Genomic DNA, 18,943 nt, shown 5'->3' with positions numbered 1-18,943 from the left:
CTGGCTGAAAACCCAGCAACCTGCTGAAGCCCTGGATGGAGTACAAGCGGAGGCTGCGCCAGGATACCGCACCTGTGCGCCTACACCGTACGCACCGAGGGTCTGGAGGCAGGAGGTGGGTAGGGAAGGGAAGGATGGAGGAGTACTGAAAAGAATCGCTTGAGAGGGGCCCAAGGATGCTTGAGTAGGATGAAGAGAACTTGACTCCAAGGTAATGAAGTCATGAAGCCTCCTTAACTTGTGCTCTCACTTCAGTGCAAATGAGACTCTCCGGGGAGCAGCTGGGATCTTAAAAGCGTGGGTGGGGTGAGCGTGGGCAGGGTAAGCCTCAAGCTTGATGTCAATCAAACCCGAGAAGCCACAAGGTGACACACACCACTCCCAGGTGCCCAGGCTTAGCTACCGAGAGAAGGTGAGCTTAGAACAAAGCTGCTATAGCAGAACGTCGTGCCCGGAGGAAGTGGCGGCTCTCGGTCCTGCAGGCGGAGCGAGCGCCGTTGCTATTTTTCTGAAGCTCCTCTCGGCCACTTGCCGAGACACCGCGCCGCCAAAATGCCTCGAATTGTGACTAAGGGGGGCATGTGGAGGAATACCGAGGATGAAATTCTGAAAGCAGCTGTTATGAAATATGGGAAAAATCAGTGGTCTAGGGTTGCTTCATTGCTGCCTAGGAAATCGGCAAAGCAGTGCAAAGCCAGATGGTGGGAGTGGCTGGATCCAAGCCTCAAGAAAACAGAATGGTCCAGAGAAGAAGAGGAAAAACTCTTGCATTTGGCCAAGTTAATGTCAACGCAGTGGCGGACCATTGCTCCAATCATTGGAAGGACAGCTGCCCAGTGCTTAGAACACTATGAATGTCTTCTGGATAAAGCATCCCAAAGAGACAACGAAGAGGAAACAGACGATCCACGGAAACTTAAACCTGGAGAAATAGCTTCCAATCCAGAAACAAAGCCAGCACGTCCTGATCCAATGGATATGGATGAGGATGAACTTGAGATGCTTTCTGAAGCTAGAGCCCGGCTGGCTAATACTCAGGGAAAGAAGGCCAAGAGGAAAGCGAGAGAGAAACAGTTGGAGGAGGCAAGGCGTCTTGCTGCCCTCCAAAAGAGAAGAGAACTTTGGGCAGCTGGCATCGAAATTCAGAAGAAAAGAAGAAAGAAGAGAGGGGTTGATTATAATGCTGAAATCCCATTTGAAAAAAAGCCTGCTCTTGGTTTCTATGATACGTCTGAGGAGAACTACCAGGCTCTTGATGCAGATTCCAGGAAGTTAAGACGACAGGATCTTGATGGCGAGCTAAGGTCTGAGAAAGAAGGACGAGATCGGAAAAAAGACAAGCAGCGTTTGAAAAGGAAAGAAAGATCGGGTTTACCATCAGCTATTCTTCAAACTAGTGGTGTTTCTAAATTTACTAAAAAGAGAAGTAAACTAGTACTTCCTGCCCCTCAGATTTCAGATGCAGAACTGCAGGAAGTTGTGAAGGTAGGCAAAGCGAGTGAAATTGCACGTCAGACTGCTGAGGAGTCGGGCATAACCAATTCTGCTTCCAGTACTCTTCTGTCTGAGTACAATGTCACCAACAACAGCATCGCTCTTAGAACGCCACGAACACCAGCTTCCCAGGACGGAATGCTCCAGGAAGGCCAGAACCTCGTGGCCCTGACCACTGTGGATACGCCATTAAAAGGTGGACTTAACACACCCTTGCATGAGAGTGACTTCTCGGGTGTGACTCCACAGTGGCAGGCTGTACAGACTCCAAACACAGTTCTTTCTATCCCACTCGGGACTCCTTCTCATGGATCTGAAGGGCTGACTCCCTGGAGTGGGGCAACTCCCAAACCAGTTAACTCCACCCCAGGCAGAACTCCTCTTCGAGACAAGTTGAACACTGATCCTGAGGATGGAATGGCAGACTACCGTGATCCCTCTTATGTGAGGCAGATGGAAAGAGAGTCTCGTGAACACCTCCGTATAGGGTTGATGGGCCTTCCTGCCTCCAAGAATGACTTTGAAATTGTTCTACCAGAAAATGCTGAGAAAGAGTTGGAAGACCGAGAAATAGATGGCACATACATTGAAGATGCTGCTGATGTGGCTGCACGAAAGCAGGCCATGCGAGACGCAAAGCGTGTGAAGCAAATGAAACGAACGCACAAAGCTGGCCAGAAAGATCTTCCAAGACCATCAGAAGTAAACGAAACTATTCTAAGAGCCTTAAATGTAGAACCGCCTTTAACAGATTTACAGAAAAGCGAAGAACTAATCAAAAAAGAAACGATCGCATTGCTTCATTATGACCTTCTACATCACCCTTATGAACCATCTGGAAATAAAAAAGGAAAAACGGTAGGGTTTGCTACCAATAATTCAGAGCACGTTTCCTATCTGGAACACAGCCCTTACGAAAAGTTCTCTAAAGAAGAGATGAAAAAGGCCCAGGATGTTCTGGTACGGGAGATGGAAGTGGTAAAACAAGGTATGAGTCATGGAGAACTCTCAAGCGAAGCTTATAACCAGGTGTGGGAAGAATGCTATAGTCAAGTTTTGTATCTCCCTGGACAGAGCCGCTACACACGGGCCAACCTAGCAGGCAAAAAGGACAGAATCGAGTCACTGGAAAAGAGGCTCGAGATTAACAGAGGTCACATGATGACAGAAGCCAAGAGAGCTGCAAAGATGGAAAAGAAGATAGAAATTTTGCTCGGGGGTTACCAGTCCCATGCTATGGGGCTCATGAAACAGGTGAATGACTTATGGGATCAAATTGAGCAGGCTTACTTAGAGGTACACACGTTTGAAGAACTCAGGAAACATGAGGATTCTGCTATTCTCTGGAGGCTGGGGTGTCTTAAAGAAGATGTTCAGCGACAACAGGAAAGAGAAAAGGGACTTCAGCAAAGATATGCTGATTTGCTGCTGCAGAAAGAAACTTTAAAGTCCAAAATGTGAAGCACAGTTTGTATTCTGTCACAGGATGAATTAGTTGCTGGTTTTCATACTCTGGAAGGCTGAAACTGATGTTTATCCTCAACGACAAATTCACCCGTGACCTGTGGGTTCTTTTGTTGTTTATTTTAAATGACATCGCTCTTACACAATCTATGTATAAAGTATTTAACTCCACAGGACATTTTAGAGTGTAAATTATGATGACAATCATTCTTTAAGCACTGTCATATTTGCAGATTCTTTTTGGTTTTGGCCTTTATTTTTAAAGCGTAATTTGAAAGTGCTGCCTGTGAGTATACTCTTGAATAAAAACGAAAGATAAAATTGAAAAAAAAAAAAAAAAAACAAAGCTTGTGGGCAACCTCTCCTCGTGGTTTAAGGAACTGTAGCCGCTGTCTGAGCATGACGAGCCACCGGCGTCCCGGCCGTGCTTGTCTCTAAGTCTCAACATAAGGCTGTGTGTGGAACATGACTGACAGCCACTCAGAGGGTTGTCATGGGAATTGGATTAAAGAATGCGTATTGTACTCATGTTTTAGAGCTTGCTTTGCTTTCTTTATCATTAATGGAACATAAATAGTCTCTAGCAAGGAGTGTATGAAACCTCGCCCTTAGTTCCAGTGTGGCGCCAAGATGTTTTATGGACCCTGACACAGACTGGTCACTGTGGCCCCTGTACTGGTATGCGTAATCTGTTCCTGTCAAATGCCTAATGGCTATTGACGATTTATGAGTTTTAGCCTTGTATCTCTCGTATGCATCCTCCTCAAGAAAAGGCACAAGGGATGAAGGTTTAGGGGCTGGTCTGCACTAGAGAGGCAGTCACCTTCTTTCTCCTAGACATAACAAAGTGTCCTGGGTAAAAAGTTTCTTCCGCCATGGTCGCGAAGCCTCTGCTGGACAGAGCAACTTCCAACTGAGCCTAGGGTGTGTGTGGCACCTCCGCCATAAAAGCTGCTGCCTCTTTTCTTTTTTTCTTTTTTTTTGAAGATAGCACTGTTTTTTTTTTACAATTGTTTGTATGTATGTATGTATGTATGTATGTATGTATGTATTTATTTTTAGAGAGAGGGGAAAGGAGAAAGGGAGAGAAACATCACTGTGTGGTTGCGTCTCACGCGCCCCCAACCGGGGACCTGATGTGCAACCTAGTAACGTGCTCTGGCTGGGAATCAAACCAGCGACAGTTAGGTCTCCAGGCTGATGCTCAATCCACTGAGCCACAGCAGCCAGGGCTGAGACCTCCTTCCTTTTGAGGAGGCAGATTATGAGGGAACCTGCAGAGGGGCCCGTGCCCCCATTGCCACCGGGCACGGCATACCCCGGCCGCCTGGAGCCCTGGTGTGGGAGGCGGCCTTCTCTATCAGCCCAAGCCCTGGCAAGCCATTCTGGGGCCCTCTCGGCCCTACGTGTCCTTCAGGGTTTGAGCTGAGGGCTGGCTTGTCTACACCGACCACCCCCTCTCTTCTTACATCTCACATTCCGAGGGGCAGCACAAGCAGCTCGAAGCTCTCTTTTAGGGGGCACAGTTGCAGGAGGAGAGTCAGGTGCCCATCACCGGGAGATGGACAGGGAAGATGCGGGTGCTCACCAGGAACACCCAGCAGGTAGCAGCAATGAGCTGGCTGAAAACCCAGCAACCTGCTGAAGCCCTGGATGGAGTACAAGCGGAGGCTGCGCCAGGATACCGCACCTGTGCGCCTACACCGTACGCACCGAGGGTCTGGAGGCAGGAGGTGGGTAGGGAAGGGAAGGATGGAGGAGTACTGAAAAGAATCGCTTGAGAGGGGCCCAAGGATGCTTGAGTAGGATGAAGAGAACTTGACTCCAAGGTAATGAAGTCATGAAGCCTCCTTAACTTGTGCTCTCACTTCAGTGCAAATGAGACTCTCCGGGGAGCAGCTGGGATCTTAAAAGCGTGGGTGGGGTGAGCGTGGGCAGGGTAAGCCTCAAGCTTGATGTCAATCAAACCCGAGAAGCCACAAGGTGACACACACCACTCCCAGGTGCCCAGGCTTAGCTACCGAGAGAAGGTGAGCTTAGAACAAAGCTGCTATAGCAGAACGTCGTGCCCGGAGGAAGTGGCGGCTCTCGGTCCTGCAGGCGGAGCGAGCGCCGTTGCTATTTTTCTGAAGCTCCTCTCGGCCACTTGCCGAGACACCGCGCCGCCAAAATGCCTCGAATTGTGACTAAGGGGGGCATGTGGAGGAATACCGAGGATGAAATTCTGAAAGCAGCTGTTATGAAATATGGGAAAAATCAGTGGTCTAGGGTTGCTTCATTGCTGCCTAGGAAATCGGCAAAGCAGTGCAAAGCCAGATGGTGGGAGTGGCTGGATCCAAGCCTCAAGAAAACAGAATGGTCCAGAGAAGAAGAGGAAAAACTCTTGCATTTGGCCAAGTTAATGTCAACGCAGTGGCGGACCATTGCTCCAATCATTGGAAGGACAGCTGCCCAGTGCTTAGAACACTATGAATGTCTTCTGGATAAAGCATCCCAAAGAGACAACGAAGAGGAAACAGACGATCCACGGAAACTTAAACCTGGAGAAATAGCTTCCAATCCAGAAACAAAGCCAGCACGTCCTGATCCAATGGATATGGATGAGGATGAACTTGAGATGCTTTCTGAAGCTAGAGCCCGGCTGGCTAATACTCAGGGAAAGAAGGCCAAGAGGAAAGCGAGAGAGAAACAGTTGGAGGAGGCAAGGCGTCTTGCTGCCCTCCAAAAGAGAAGAGAACTTTGGGCAGCTGGCATCGAAATTCAGAAGAAAAGAAGAAAGAAGAGAGGGGTTGATTATAATGCTGAAATCCCATTTGAAAAAAAGCCTGCTCTTGGTTTCTATGATACGTCTGAGGAGAACTACCAGGCTCTTGATGCAGATTCCAGGAAGTTAAGACGACAGGATCTTGATGGCGAGCTAAGGTCTGAGAAAGAAGGACGAGATCGGAAAAAAGACAAGCAGCGTTTGAAAAGGAAAGAAAGATCGGGTTTACCATCAGCTATTCTTCAAACTAGTGGTGTTTCTAAATTTACTAAAAAGAGAAGTAAACTAGTACTTCCTGCCCCTCAGATTTCAGATGCAGAACTGCAGGAAGTTGTGAAGGTAGGCAAAGCGAGTGAAATTGCACGTCAGACTGCTGAGGAGTCGGGCATAACCAATTCTGCTTCCAGTACTCTTCTGTCTGAGTACAATGTCACCAACAACAGCATCGCTCTTAGAACGCCACGAACACCAGCTTCCCAGGACGGAATGCTCCAGGAAGGCCAGAACCTCGTGGCCCTGACCACTGTGGATACGCCATTAAAAGGTGGACTTAACACACCCTTGCATGAGAGTGACTTCTCGGGTGTGACTCCACAGTGGCAGGCTGTACAGACTCCAAACACAGTTCTTTCTATCCCACTCGGGACTCCTTCTCATGGATCTGAAGGGCTGACTCCCTGGAGTGGGGCAACTCCCAAACCAGTTAACTCCACCCCAGGCAGAACTCCTCTTCGAGACAAGTTGAACACTGATCCTGAGGATGGAATGGCAGACTACCGTGATCCCTCTTATGTGAGGCAGATGGAAAGAGAGTCTCGTGAACACCTCCGTATAGGGTTGATGGGCCTTCCTGCCTCCAAGAATGACTTTGAAATTGTTCTACCAGAAAATGCTGAGAAAGAGTTGGAAGACCGAGAAATAGATGGCACATACATTGAAGATGCTGCTGATGTGGCTGCACGAAAGCAGGCCATGCGAGACGCAAAGCGTGTGAAGCAAATGAAACGAACGCACAAAGCTGGCCAGAAAGATCTTCCAAGACCATCAGAAGTAAACGAAACTATTCTAAGAGCCTTAAATGTAGAACCGCCTTTAACAGATTTACAGAAAAGCGAAGAACTAATCAAAAAAGAAACGATCGCATTGCTTCATTATGACCTTCTACATCACCCTTATGAACCATCTGGAAATAAAAAAGGAAAAACGGTAGGGTTTGCTACCAATAATTCAGAGCACGTTTCCTATCTGGAACACAGCCCTTACGAAAAGTTCTCTAAAGAAGAGATGAAAAAGGCCCAGGATGTTCTGGTACGGGAGATGGAAGTGGTAAAACAAGGTATGAGTCATGGAGAACTCTCAAGCGAAGCTTATAACCAGGTGTGGGAAGAATGCTATAGTCAAGTTTTGTATCTCCCTGGACAGAGCCGCTACACACGGGCCAACCTAGCAGGCAAAAAGGACAGAATCGAGTCACTGGAAAAGAGGCTCGAGATTAACAGAGGTCACATGATGACAGAAGCCAAGAGAGCTGCAAAGATGGAAAAGAAGATAGAAATTTTGCTCGGGGGTTACCAGTCCCATGCTATGGGGCTCATGAAACAGGTGAATGACTTATGGGATCAAATTGAGCAGGCTTACTTAGAGGTACACACGTTTGAAGAACTCAGGAAACATGAGGATTCTGCTATTCTCTGGAGGCTGGGGTGTCTTAAAGAAGATGTTCAGCGACAACAGGAAAGAGAAAAGGGACTTCAGCAAAGATATGCTGATTTGCTGCTGCAGAAAGAAACTTTAAAGTCCAAAATGTGAAGCACAGTTTGTATTCTGTCACAGGATGAATTAGTTGCTGGTTTTCATACTCTGGAAGGCTGAAACTGATGTTTATCCTCAACGACAAATTCACCCGTGACCTGTGGGTTCTTTTGTTGTTTATTTTAAATGACATCGCTCTTACACAATCTATGTATAAAGTATTTAACTCCACAGGACATTTTAGAGTGTAAATTATGATGACAATCATTCTTTAAGCACTGTCATATTTGCAGATTCTTTTTGGTTTTGGCCTTTATTTTTAAAGCGTAATTTGAAAGTGCTGCCTGTGAGTATACTCTTGAATAAAAACGAAAGATAAAATTGAAAAAAAAAAAAAAAAAAACAAAGCTTGTGGGCAACCTCTCCTCGTGGTTTAAGGAACTGTAGCCGCTGTCTGAGCATGACGAGCCACCGGCGTCCCGGCCGTGCTTGTCTCTAAGTCTCAACATAAGGCTGTGTGTGGAACATGACTGACAGCCACTCAGAGGGTTGTCATGGGAATTGGATTAAAGAATGCGTATTGTACTCATGTTTTAGAGCTTGCTTTGCTTTCTTTATCATTAATGGAACATAAATAGTCTCTAGCAAGGAGTGTATGAAACCTCGCCCTTAGTTCCAGTGTGGCGCCAAGATGTTTTATGGACCCTGACACAGACTGGTCACTGTGGCCCCTGTACTGGTATGCGTAATCTGTTCCTGTCAAATGCCTAATGGCTATTGACGATTTATGAGTTTTAGCCTTGTATCTCTCGTATGCATCCTCCTCAAGAAAAGGCACAAGGGATGAAGGTTTAGGGGCTGGTCTGCACTAGAGAGGCAGTCACCTTCTTTCTCCTAGACATAACAAAGTGTCCTGGGTAAAAAGTTTCTTCCGCCATGGTCGCGAAGCCTCTGCTGGACAGAGCAACTTCCAACTGAGCCTAGGGTGTGTGTGGCACCTCCGCCATAAAAGCTGCTGCCTCTTTTCTTTTTTTCTTTTTTTTTGAAGATAGCACTGTTTTTTTTTACAATTGTTTGTATGTATGTATGTATGTATGTATGTATGTATGTATGTATTTATTTTTAGAGAGAGGGGAAAGGAGAAAGGGAGAGAAACATCACTGTGTGGTTGCCTCTCACGCGCCCCCAACCGGGGACCTGATGTGCAACCTAGTAACGTGCTCTGGCTGGGAATCAAACCAGCGACAGTTAGGTCTCCAGGCTGATGCTCAATCCACTGAGCCACAGCAGCCAGGGCTGAGACCTCCTTCCTTTTGAGGAGGCAGATTATGAGGGAACCTGCAGAGGGGCCCGTGCCCCCATTGCCACCGGGCACGGCATACCCCGGCCGCCTGGAGCCCTGGTGTGGGAGGCGGCCTTCTCTATCAGCCCAAGCCCTGGCAAGCCATTCTGGGGCCCTCTCGGCCCTACGTGTCCTTCAGGGTTTGAGCTGAGGGCTGGCTTGTCTACACCGACCACCCCCTCTCTTCTTACATCTCACATTCCGAGGGGCAGCACAAGCAGCTCGAAGCTCTCTTTTAGGGGGCACAGTTGCAGGAGGAGAGTCAGGTGCCCATCACCGGGAGATGGACAGGGAAGATGCGGGTGCTCACCAGGAACACCCAGCAGGTAGCAGCAATGAGCTGGCTGAAAACCCAGCAACCTGCTGAAGCCCTGGATGGAGTACAAGCGGAGGCTGCGCCAGGATACCGCACCTGTGCGCCTACACCGTACGCACCGAGGGTCTGGAGGCAGGAGGTGGGTAGGGAAGGGAAGGATGGAGGAGTACTGAAAAGAATCGCTTGAGAGGGGCCCAAGGATGCTTGAGTAGGATGAAGAGAACTTGACTCCAAGGTAATGAAGTCATGAAGCCTCCTTAACTTGTGCTCTCACTTCAGTGCAAATGAGACTCTCCGGGGAGCAGCTGGGATCTTAAAAGCGTGGGTGGGGTGAGCGTGGGCAGGGTAAGCCTCAAGCTTGATGTCAATCAAACCCGAGAAGCCACAAGGTGACACACACCACTCCCAGGTGCCCAGGCTTAGCTACCGAGAGAAGGTGAGCTTAGAACAAAGCTGCTATAGCAGAACGTCGTGCCCGGAGGAAGTGGCGGCTCTCGGTCCTGCAGGCGGAGCGAGCGCCGTTGCTATTTTTCTGAAGCTCCTCTCGGCCACTTGCCGAGACACCGCGCCGCCAAAATGCCTCGAATTGTGACTAAGGGGGGCATGTGGAGGAATACCGAGGATGAAATTCTGAAAGCAGCTGTTATGAAATATGGGAAAAATCAGTGGTCTAGGGTTGCTTCATTGCTGCCTAGGAAATCGGCAAAGCAGTGCAAAGCCAGATGGTGGGAGTGGCTGGATCCAAGCCTCAAGAAAACAGAATGGTCCAGAGAAGAAGAGGAAAAACTCTTGCATTTGGCCAAGTTAATGTCAACGCAGTGGCGGACCATTGCTCCAATCATTGGAAGGACAGCTGCCCAGTGCTTAGAACACTATGAATGTCTTCTGGATAAAGCATCCCAAAGAGACAACGAAGAGGAAACAGACGATCCACGGAAACTTAAACCTGGAGAAATAGCTTCCAATCCAGAAACAAAGCCAGCACGTCCTGATCCAATGGATATGGATGAGGATGAACTTGAGATGCTTTCTGAAGCTAGAGCCCGGCTGGCTAATACTCAGGGAAAGAAGGCCAAGAGGAAAGCGAGAGAGAAACAGTTGGAGGAGGCAAGGCGTCTTGCTGCCCTCCAAAAGAGAAGAGAACTTTGGGCAGCTGGCATCGAAATTCAGAAGAAAAGAAGAAAGAAGAGAGGGGTTGATTATAATGCTGAAATCCCATTTGAAAAAAAGCCTGCTCTTGGTTTCTATGATACGTCTGAGGAGAACTACCAGGCTCTTGATGCAGATTCCAGGAAGTTAAGACGACAGGATCTTGATGGCGAGCTAAGGTCTGAGAAAGAAGGACGAGATCGGAAAAAAGACAAGCAGCGTTTGAAAAGGAAAGAAAGATCGGGTTTACCATCAGCTATTCTTCAAACTAGTGGTGTTTCTAAATTTACTAAAAAGAGAAGTAAACTAGTACTTCCTGCCCCTCAGATTTCAGATGCAGAACTGCAGGAAGTTGTGAAGGTAGGCAAAGCGAGTGAAATTGCACGTCAGACTGCTGAGGAGTCGGGCATAACCAATTCTGCTTCCAGTACTCTTCTGTCTGAGTACAATGTCACCAACAACAGCATCGCTCTTAGAACGCCACGAACACCAGCTTCCCAGGACGGAATGCTCCAGGAAGGCCAGAACCTCGTGGCCCTGACCACTGTGGATACGCCATTAAAAGGTGGACTTAACACACCCTTGCATGAGAGTGACTTCTCGGGTGTGACTCCACAGTGGCAGGCTGTACAGACTCCAAACACAGTTCTTTCTATCCCACTCGGGACTCCTTCTCATGGATCTGAAGGGCTGACTCCCTGGAGTGGGGCAACTCCCAAACCAGTTAACTCCACCCCAGGCAGAACTCCTCTTCGAGACAAGTTGAACACTGATCCTGAGGATGGAATGGCAGACTACCGTGATCCCTCTTATGTGAGGCAGATGGAAAGAGAGTCTCGTGAACACCTCCGTATAGGGTTGATGGGCCTTCCTGCCTCCAAGAATGACTTTGAAATTGTTCTACCAGAAAATGCTGAGAAAGAGTTGGAAGACCGAGAAATAGATGGCACATACATTGAAGATGCTGCTGATGTGGCTGCACGAAAGCAGGCCATGCGAGACGCAAAGCGTGTGAAGCAAATGAAACGAACGCACAAAGCTGGCCAGAAAGATCTTCCAAGACCATCAGAAGTAAACGAAACTATTCTAAGAGCCTTAAATGTAGAACCGCCTTTAACAGATTTACAGAAAAGCGAAGAACTAATCAAAAAAGAAACGATCGCATTGCTTCATTATGACCTTCTACATCACCCTTATGAACCATCTGGAAATAAAAAAGGAAAAACGGTAGGGTTTGCTACCAATAATTCAGAGCACGTTTCCTATCTGGAACACAGCCCTTACGAAAAGTTCTCTAAAGAAGAGATGAAAAAGGCCCAGGATGTTCTGGTACGGGAGATGGAAGTGGTAAAACAAGGTATGAGTCATGGAGAACTCTCAAGCGAAGCTTATAACCAGGTGTGGGAAGAATGCTATAGTCAAGTTTTGTATCTCCCTGGACAGAGCCGCTACACACGGGCCAACCTAGCAGGCAAAAAGGACAGAATCGAGTCACTGGAAAAGAGGCTCGAGATTAACAGAGGTCACATGATGACAGAAGCCAAGAGAGCTGCAAAGATGGAAAAGAAGATAGAAATTTTGCTCGGGGGTTACCAGTCCCATGCTATGGGGCTCATGAAACAGGTGAATGACTTATGGGATCAAATTGAGCAGGCTTACTTAGAGGTACACACGTTTGAAGAACTCAGGAAACATGAGGATTCTGCTATTCTCTGGAGGCTGGGGTGTCTTAAAGAAGATGTTCAGCGACAACAGGAAAGAGAAAAGGGACTTCAGCAAAGATATGCTGATTTGCTGCTGCAGAAAGAAACTTTAAAGTCCAAAATGTGAAGCACAGTTTGTATTCTGTCACAGGATGAATTAGTTGCTGGTTTTCATACTCTGGAAGGCTGAAACTGATGTTTATCCTCAACGACAAATTCACCCGTGACCTGTGGGTTCTTTTGTTGTTTATTTTAAATGACATCGCTCTTACACAATCTATGTATAAAGTATTTAACTCCACAGGACATTTTAGAGTGTAAATTATGATGACAATCATTCTTTAAGCACTGTCATATTTGCAGATTCTTTTTGGTTTTGGCCTTTATTTTTAAAGCGTAATTTGAAAGTGCTGCCTGTGAGTATACTCTTGAATAAAAACGAAAGATAAAATTGAAAAAAAAAAAAAAAAAACAAAGCTTGTGGGCAACCTCTCCTCGTGGTTTAAGGAACTGTAGCCGCTGTCTGAGCATGACGAGCCACCGGCGTCCCGGCCGTGCTTGTCTCTAAGTCTCAACATAAGGCTGTGTGTGGAACATGACTGACAGCCACTCAGAGGGTTGTCATGGGAATTGGATTAAAGAATGCGTATTGTACTCATGTTTTAGAGCTTGCTTTGCTTTCTTTATCATTAATGGAACATAAATAGTCTCTAGCAAGGAGTGTATGAAACCTCGCCCTTAGTTCCAGTGTGGCGCCAAGATGTTTTATGGACCCTGACACAGACTGGTCACTGTGGCCCCTGTACTGGTATGCGTAATCTGTTCCTGTCAAATGCCTAATGGCTATTGACGATTTATGAGTTTTAGCCTTGTATCTCTCGTATGCATCCTCCTCAAGAAAAGGCACAAGGGATGAAGGTTTAGGGGCTGGTCTGCACTAGAGAGGCAGTCACCTTCTTTCTCCTAGACATAACAAAGTGTCCTGGGTAAAAAGTTTCTTCCGCCATGGTCGCGAAGCCTCTGCTGGACAGAGCAACTTCCAACTGAGCCTAGGGTGTGTGTGGCACCTCCGCCATAAAAGCTGCTGCCTCTTTTCTTTTTTTCTTTTTTTTTGAAGATAGCACTGTTTTTTTTTACAATTGTTTGTATGTATGTATGTATGTATGTATGTATGTATGTATTTATTTTTAGAGAGAGGGGAAAGGAGAAAGGGAGAGAAACATCACTGTGTGGTTGCCTCTCACGCGCCCCCAACCGGGGACCTGATGTGCAACCTAGTAACGTGCTCTGGCTGGGAATCAAACCAGCGACAGTTAGGTCTCCAGGCTGATGCTCAATCCACTGAGCCACAGCAGCCAGGGCTGAGACCTCCTTCCTTTTGAGGAGGCAGATTATGAGGGAACCTGCAGAGGGGCCCGTGCCCCCATTGCCACCGGGCACGGCATACCCCGGCCGCCTGGAGCCCTGGTGTGGGAGGCGGCCTTCTCTATCAGCCCAAGCCCTGGCAAGCCATTCTGGGGCCCTCTCGGCCCTACGTGTCCTTCAGGGTTTGAGCTGAGGGCTGGCTTGTCTACACCGACCACCCCCTCTCTTCTTACATCTCACATTCCGAGGGGCAGCACAAGCAGCTCGAAGCTCTCTTTTAGGGGGCACAGTTGCAGGAGGAGAGTCAGGTGCCCATCACCGGGAGATGGACAGGGAAGATGCGGGTGCTCACCAGGAACACCCAGCAGGTAGCAGCAATGAGCTGGCTGAAAACCCAGCAACCTGCTGAAGCCCTGGATGGAGTACAAGCGGAGGCTGCGCCAGGATACCGCACCTGTGCGCCTACACCGTACGCACCGAGGGTCTGGAGGCAGGAGGTGGGTAGGGAAGGGAAGGATGGAGGAGTACTGAAAAGAATCGCTTGAGAGGGGCCCAAGGATGCTTGAGTAGGATGAAGAGAACTTGACTCCAAGGTAATGAAGTCATGAAGCCTCCTTAACTTGTGCTCTCACTTCAGTGCAAATGAGACTCTCCGGGGAGCAGCTGGGATCTTAAAAGCGTGGGTGGGGTGAGCGTGGGCAGGGTAAGCCTCAAGCTTGATGTCAATCAAACCCGAGAAGCCACAAGGTGACACACACCACTCCCAGGTGCCCAGGCTTAGCTACCGAGAGAAGGTGAGCTTAGAACAAAGCTGCTATAGCAGAACGTCGTGCCCGGAGGAAGTGGCGGCTCTCGGTCCTGCAGGCGGAGCGAGCGCCGTTGCTATTTTTCTGAAGCTCCTCTCGGCCACTTGCCGAGACACCGCGCCGCCAAAATGCCTCGAATTGTGACTAAGGGGGGCATGTGGAGGAATACCGAGGATGAAATTCTGAAAGCAGCTGTTATGAAATATGGGAAAAATCAGTGGTCTAGGGTTGCTTCATTGCTGCCTAGGAAATCGGCAAAGCAGTGCAAAGCCAGATGGTGGGAGTGGCTGGATCCAAGCCTCAAGAAAACAGAATGGTCCAGAGAAGAAGAGGAAAAACTCTTGCATTTGGCCAAGTTAATGTCAACGCAGTGGCGGACCATTGCTCCAATCATTGGAAGGACAGCTGCCCAGTGCTTAGAACACTATGAATGTCTTCTGGATAAAGCATCCCAAAGAGACAACGAAGAGGAAACAGACGATCCACGGAAACTTAAACCTGGAGAAATAGCTTCCAATCCAGAAACAAAGCCAGCACGTCCTGATCCAATGGATATGGATGAGGATGAACTTGAGATGCTTTCTGAAGCTAGAGCCCGGCTGGCTAATACTCAGGGAAAGAAGGCCAAGAGGAAAGCGAGAGAGAAACAGTTGGAGGAGGCAAGGCGTCTTGCTGCCCTCCAAAAGAGAAGAGAACTTTGGGCAGCTGGCATCGAAATTCAGAAGAAAAGAAGAAAGAAGAGAGGGGTTGATTATAATGCTGAAATCCCATTTGAAAAAAAGCCTGCTCTTGGTTTCTATGATACGTCTGAGGAGAACTACCAGGCTCTTGATGCAGATTCCAGGAAGTTAAGACGACAGGATCTTGATGGCGAGCTAAGGTCTGAGAAAGAAGGACGAGATCGGAAAAAAGACAAGCAGCGTTTGAAAAGGAAAGAAAGATCGGGTTTACCATCAGCTATTCTTCAAACTAGTGGTGTTTCTAAATTTACTAAAAAGAGAAGTAAACTAGTACTTCCTGCCCCTCAGATTTCAGATGCAGAACTGCAGGAAGTTGTGAAGGTAGGCAAAGCGAGTGAAATTGCACGTCAGACTGCTGAGGAGTCGGGCATAACCAATTCTGCTTCCAGTACTCTTCTGTCTGAGTACAATGTCACCAACAACAGCATCGCTCTTAGAACGCCACGAACACCAGCTTCCCAGGACGGAATGCTCCAGGAAGGCCAGAACCTCGTGGCCCTGACCACTGTGGATACGCCATTAAAAGGTGGACTTAACACACCCTTGCATGAGAGTGACTTCTCGGGTGTGACTCCACAGTGGCAGGCTGTACAGACTCCAAACACAGTTCTTTCTATCCCACTCAGGACTCCTTCTCATGGATCTGAAGGGCTGACTCCCTGGAGTGGGGCAACTCCCAAACCAGTTAACTCCACCCCAGGCAGAACTCCTCTTCGAGACAAGTTGAACACTGATCCTGAGGATGGAATGGCAGACTACCGTGATCCCTCTTATGTGAGGCAGATGGAAAGAGAGTCTCGTGAACACCTCCGTATAGGGTTGATGGGCCTTCCTGCCTCCAAGAATGACTTTGAAATTGTTCTACCAGAAAATGCTGAGAAAGAGTTGGAAGACCGAGAAATAGATGGCACATACATTGAAGATGCTGCTGATGTGGCTGCACGAAAGCAGGCCATGCGAGACGCAAAGCGTGTGAAGCAAATGAAACGAACACACAAAGCTGGCCAGAAAGATCTTCCAAGACCATCAGAAGTAAACGAAACTATTCTAAGAGCCTTAAATGTAGAACCGCCTTTAACAGATTTACAGAAAAGCGAAGAACTAATCAAAAAAGAAACGATCGCATTGCTTCATTATGACCTTCTACATCACCCTTATGAACCATCTGGAAATAAAAAAGGAAAAACGGTAGGGTTTGCTACCAATAATTCAGAGCACGTTTCCTATCTGGAACACAGCCCTTACGAAAAGTTCTCTAAAGAAGAGATGAAAAAGGCCCAGGATGTTCTGGTACGGGAGATGGAAGTGGTAAAACAAGGTATGAGTCATGGAGAACTCTCAAGCGAAGCTTATAACCAGGTGTGGGAAGAATGCTATAGTCAAGTTTTGTATCTCCCTGGACAGAGCCGCTACACACGGGCCAACCTAGCAGGCAAAAAGGACAGAATCGAGTCACTGGAAAAGAGGCTCGAGATTAACAGAGGTCACATGATGACAGAAGCCAAGAGAGCTGCAAAGATGGAAAAGAAGATAGAAATTTTGCTCGGGGGTTACCAGTCCCATGCTATGGGGCTCATGAAACAGGTGAATGACTTATGGGATCAAATTGAGCAGGCTTACTTAGAGGTACACACGTTTGAAGAACTCAGGAAACATGAGGATTCTGCTATTCTCTGGAGGCTGGGGTGTCTTAAAGAAGATGTTCAGCGACAACAGGAAAGAGAAAAGGGACTTCAGCAAAGATATGCTGATTTGCTGCTGCAGAAAGAAACTTTAAAGTCCAAAATGTGAAGCACAGTTTGTATTCTGTCACAGGATGAATTAGTTGCTGGTTTTCATACTCTGGAAGGCTGAAACTGATGTTTATCCTCAACGACAAATTCACCCGTGACCTGTGGGTTCTTTTGTTGTTTATTTTAAATGACATCGCTCTTACACAATCTATGTATAAAGTATTTAACTCCACAGGACATTTTAGAGTGTAAATTATGATGACAATCATTCTTTAAGCACTGTCATATTTGCAGATTCTTTTTGGTTTTGGCCTTTATTTTTAAAGCGTAATTTGAAAGTGCTGCCTGTGAGTATACTCTTGAATAAAAACGAAAGATAAAATTGAAAAAAAAAAAAAAAAAACAAAGCTTGTGGGCAACCTCTCCTCGTGGTTTAAGGAACTGTAGCCGCTGTCTGAGCATGACGAGCCACCGGCGTCCCGGCCGTGCTTGTCTCTAAGTCTCAACATAAGGCTGTGTGTGGAACATGACTGACAGCCACTCAGAGGGTTGTCATGGCAATTGGATTAAAGAATGTGTATTGTACTCATGTTTTAGAGCTTGCTTTGCTTTCTTTATCATTAATGGAACATAAATAGTCTCTAGCAAGGAGTGTATGAAACCTCGCCCTTAGTTCCAGTGTGGCGCCAAGATGTTTTATGGACCCTGACACAGACTGGTCACTGTGGCCCCTGTACTGGTATGCGTAATCTGTTCCTGTCAAATGCCTAATGGCTATTGACGATTTATGAGTTTTAGCCTTGTATCTCTCGTATGCATCCTCCTCAAGAAAAGGCACAAGGGATGAAGGTTTAGGGGCTGGTCTGCACTAGAGAGGCAGTCACCTTCTTTCTCCTAGACATAACAAAGTGTCCTGGGTAAAAAGTTTCTTCCGCCATAGTCGCGAAGCCTCTGCTGGACAGAGCAACTTCCAACTGAGCCTAGGGTGTGTGTGGCACCTCCGCCATAAAAGCTGCTGCCTCTTTTCTTTTTTTCTTTTTTTTTGAAGATAGCACTGTTTTTTTTTACAATTGTTTGTATGTATGTATGTATGTATGTATGTATGTATGTATTTATTTTTAGAGAGAGGGGAAAGGAGAAAGGGAGAGAAACATCACTGTGTGGTTGCGTCTCACGCGCCCCCAACCGGGGACCTGATGTGCAACCTAGTAACGTGCTCTGGCTGGGAATCAAACCAGCGACAGTTAGGTCTCCAGGCTGATGCTCAATCCACTGAGCCACAGCAGCCAGGGCTGAGACCTCCTTCCTTTTGAGGAGGCAGATTATGAGGGAACCTGCAGAGGGGCCCGTGCCCCCATTGCCACCGGGCACGGCATACCCCGGCCGCCTGGAGCCCTGGTGTGGGAGGCGGCCTTCTCTATCAGCCCAAGCCCTGGCAAGCCATTCTGGGGCCCTCTCGGCCCTACGTGTCCTTCAGGGTTTGAGCTGAGGGCTGGCTTGTCTACACCGACCACCCCCTCTCTTCTTACATCTCACATTCCGAGGGGCAGCACAAGCAGCTCGAAGCTCTCTTTTAGGGGGCACAGTTGCAGGAGGAGAGTCAGGTGCCCATCACCGGGAGATGGACAGGGAAGATGCGGGTGCTCACCAGGAACACCCAGCAGGTAGCAGCAATGAGCTGGCTGAAAACCCAGCAACCTGCTGAAGCCCTGGATGGAGTACAAGCGGAGGCTGCGCCAGGATACCGCACCTGTGCGCCTACACCGTACGCACCGAGGGTCTGGAGGCAGGAGGTGGGTAGGGAAGGGAAGGATGGAGGAGTACTGAAAAGAATCGCTTGAGAGGGGCCCAAGGATGCTTGAGTAGGATGAAGAGAACTTGACTCCAAGGTAATGAAGTCATGAAGCCTCCTTAACTTGTGCTCTCACTTCAGTGCAAATGAGACTCTCCGGGGAGCAGCTGGGATCTTAAAAGCGTGGGTGGGGTGAGCGTGGGCGGGGTAAGCCTCAAGCTTGATGTCAATCAAACCCGAGAAGCCACAAGGTGACACACACCACTCCCAGGTGCCCAGGCTTAGCTACCGAGAGAAGGTGAGCTTAGAACAAAGCTGCTATAGCAGAACGTCGTGCCCGGAGGAAGTGGCGGCTCTCGGTCCTGCAGGCGGAGCGAGCGCCGTTGCTATTTTTCTGAAGCTCCTCTCGGCCACTTGCCGAGACACCGCGCCGCCAAAATGCCTCGAATTGTGACTAAGGGGGGCATGTGGAGGAATACCGAGGATGAAATTCTGAAAGCAGCTGTTATGAAATATGGGAAAA

The 18,943-nt window shown here is 48.0% G+C and overlaps 4 pseudogenes; all 4 read left to right on the top strand.

Moving 5' to 3' along the window:
• The first annotated feature begins 552 nt into the window (after positions 1 to 552).
• On the top strand, positions 553 to 2,955 carry LOC149990304 (cell division cycle 5-like protein pseudogene; annotated as a pseudogene).
• A 2,173-nt stretch (positions 2,956 to 5,128) lies between these two features.
• On the top strand, positions 5,129 to 7,531 carry LOC149990303 (cell division cycle 5-like protein pseudogene; annotated as a pseudogene).
• A 2,177-nt stretch (positions 7,532 to 9,708) lies between these two features.
• LOC149990302 (cell division cycle 5-like protein pseudogene) lies at positions 9,709 to 12,111 on the top strand (annotated as a pseudogene).
• Positions 12,112 to 14,283: 2,172 nt separating this feature from the next.
• On the top strand, positions 14,284 to 16,686 carry LOC149990301 (cell division cycle 5-like protein pseudogene; annotated as a pseudogene).
• The last annotated feature ends 2,257 nt before the right edge of the window (positions 16,687 to 18,943 follow it).

This window comes from Furipterus horrens, unplaced genomic scaffold (genome assembly GCF_987537825.1).
Source record: "Furipterus horrens unplaced genomic scaffold, mFurHor1.1.pri manual_scaffold_18, whole genome shotgun sequence".
Classification (NCBI taxonomy): domain Eukaryota; kingdom Metazoa; phylum Chordata; class Mammalia; order Chiroptera; family Furipteridae; genus Furipterus; species Furipterus horrens.
The sequence above is the reverse complement of the archived record's forward strand: the minus strand, read 5'-3'. Positions and strand labels throughout refer to the sequence as shown.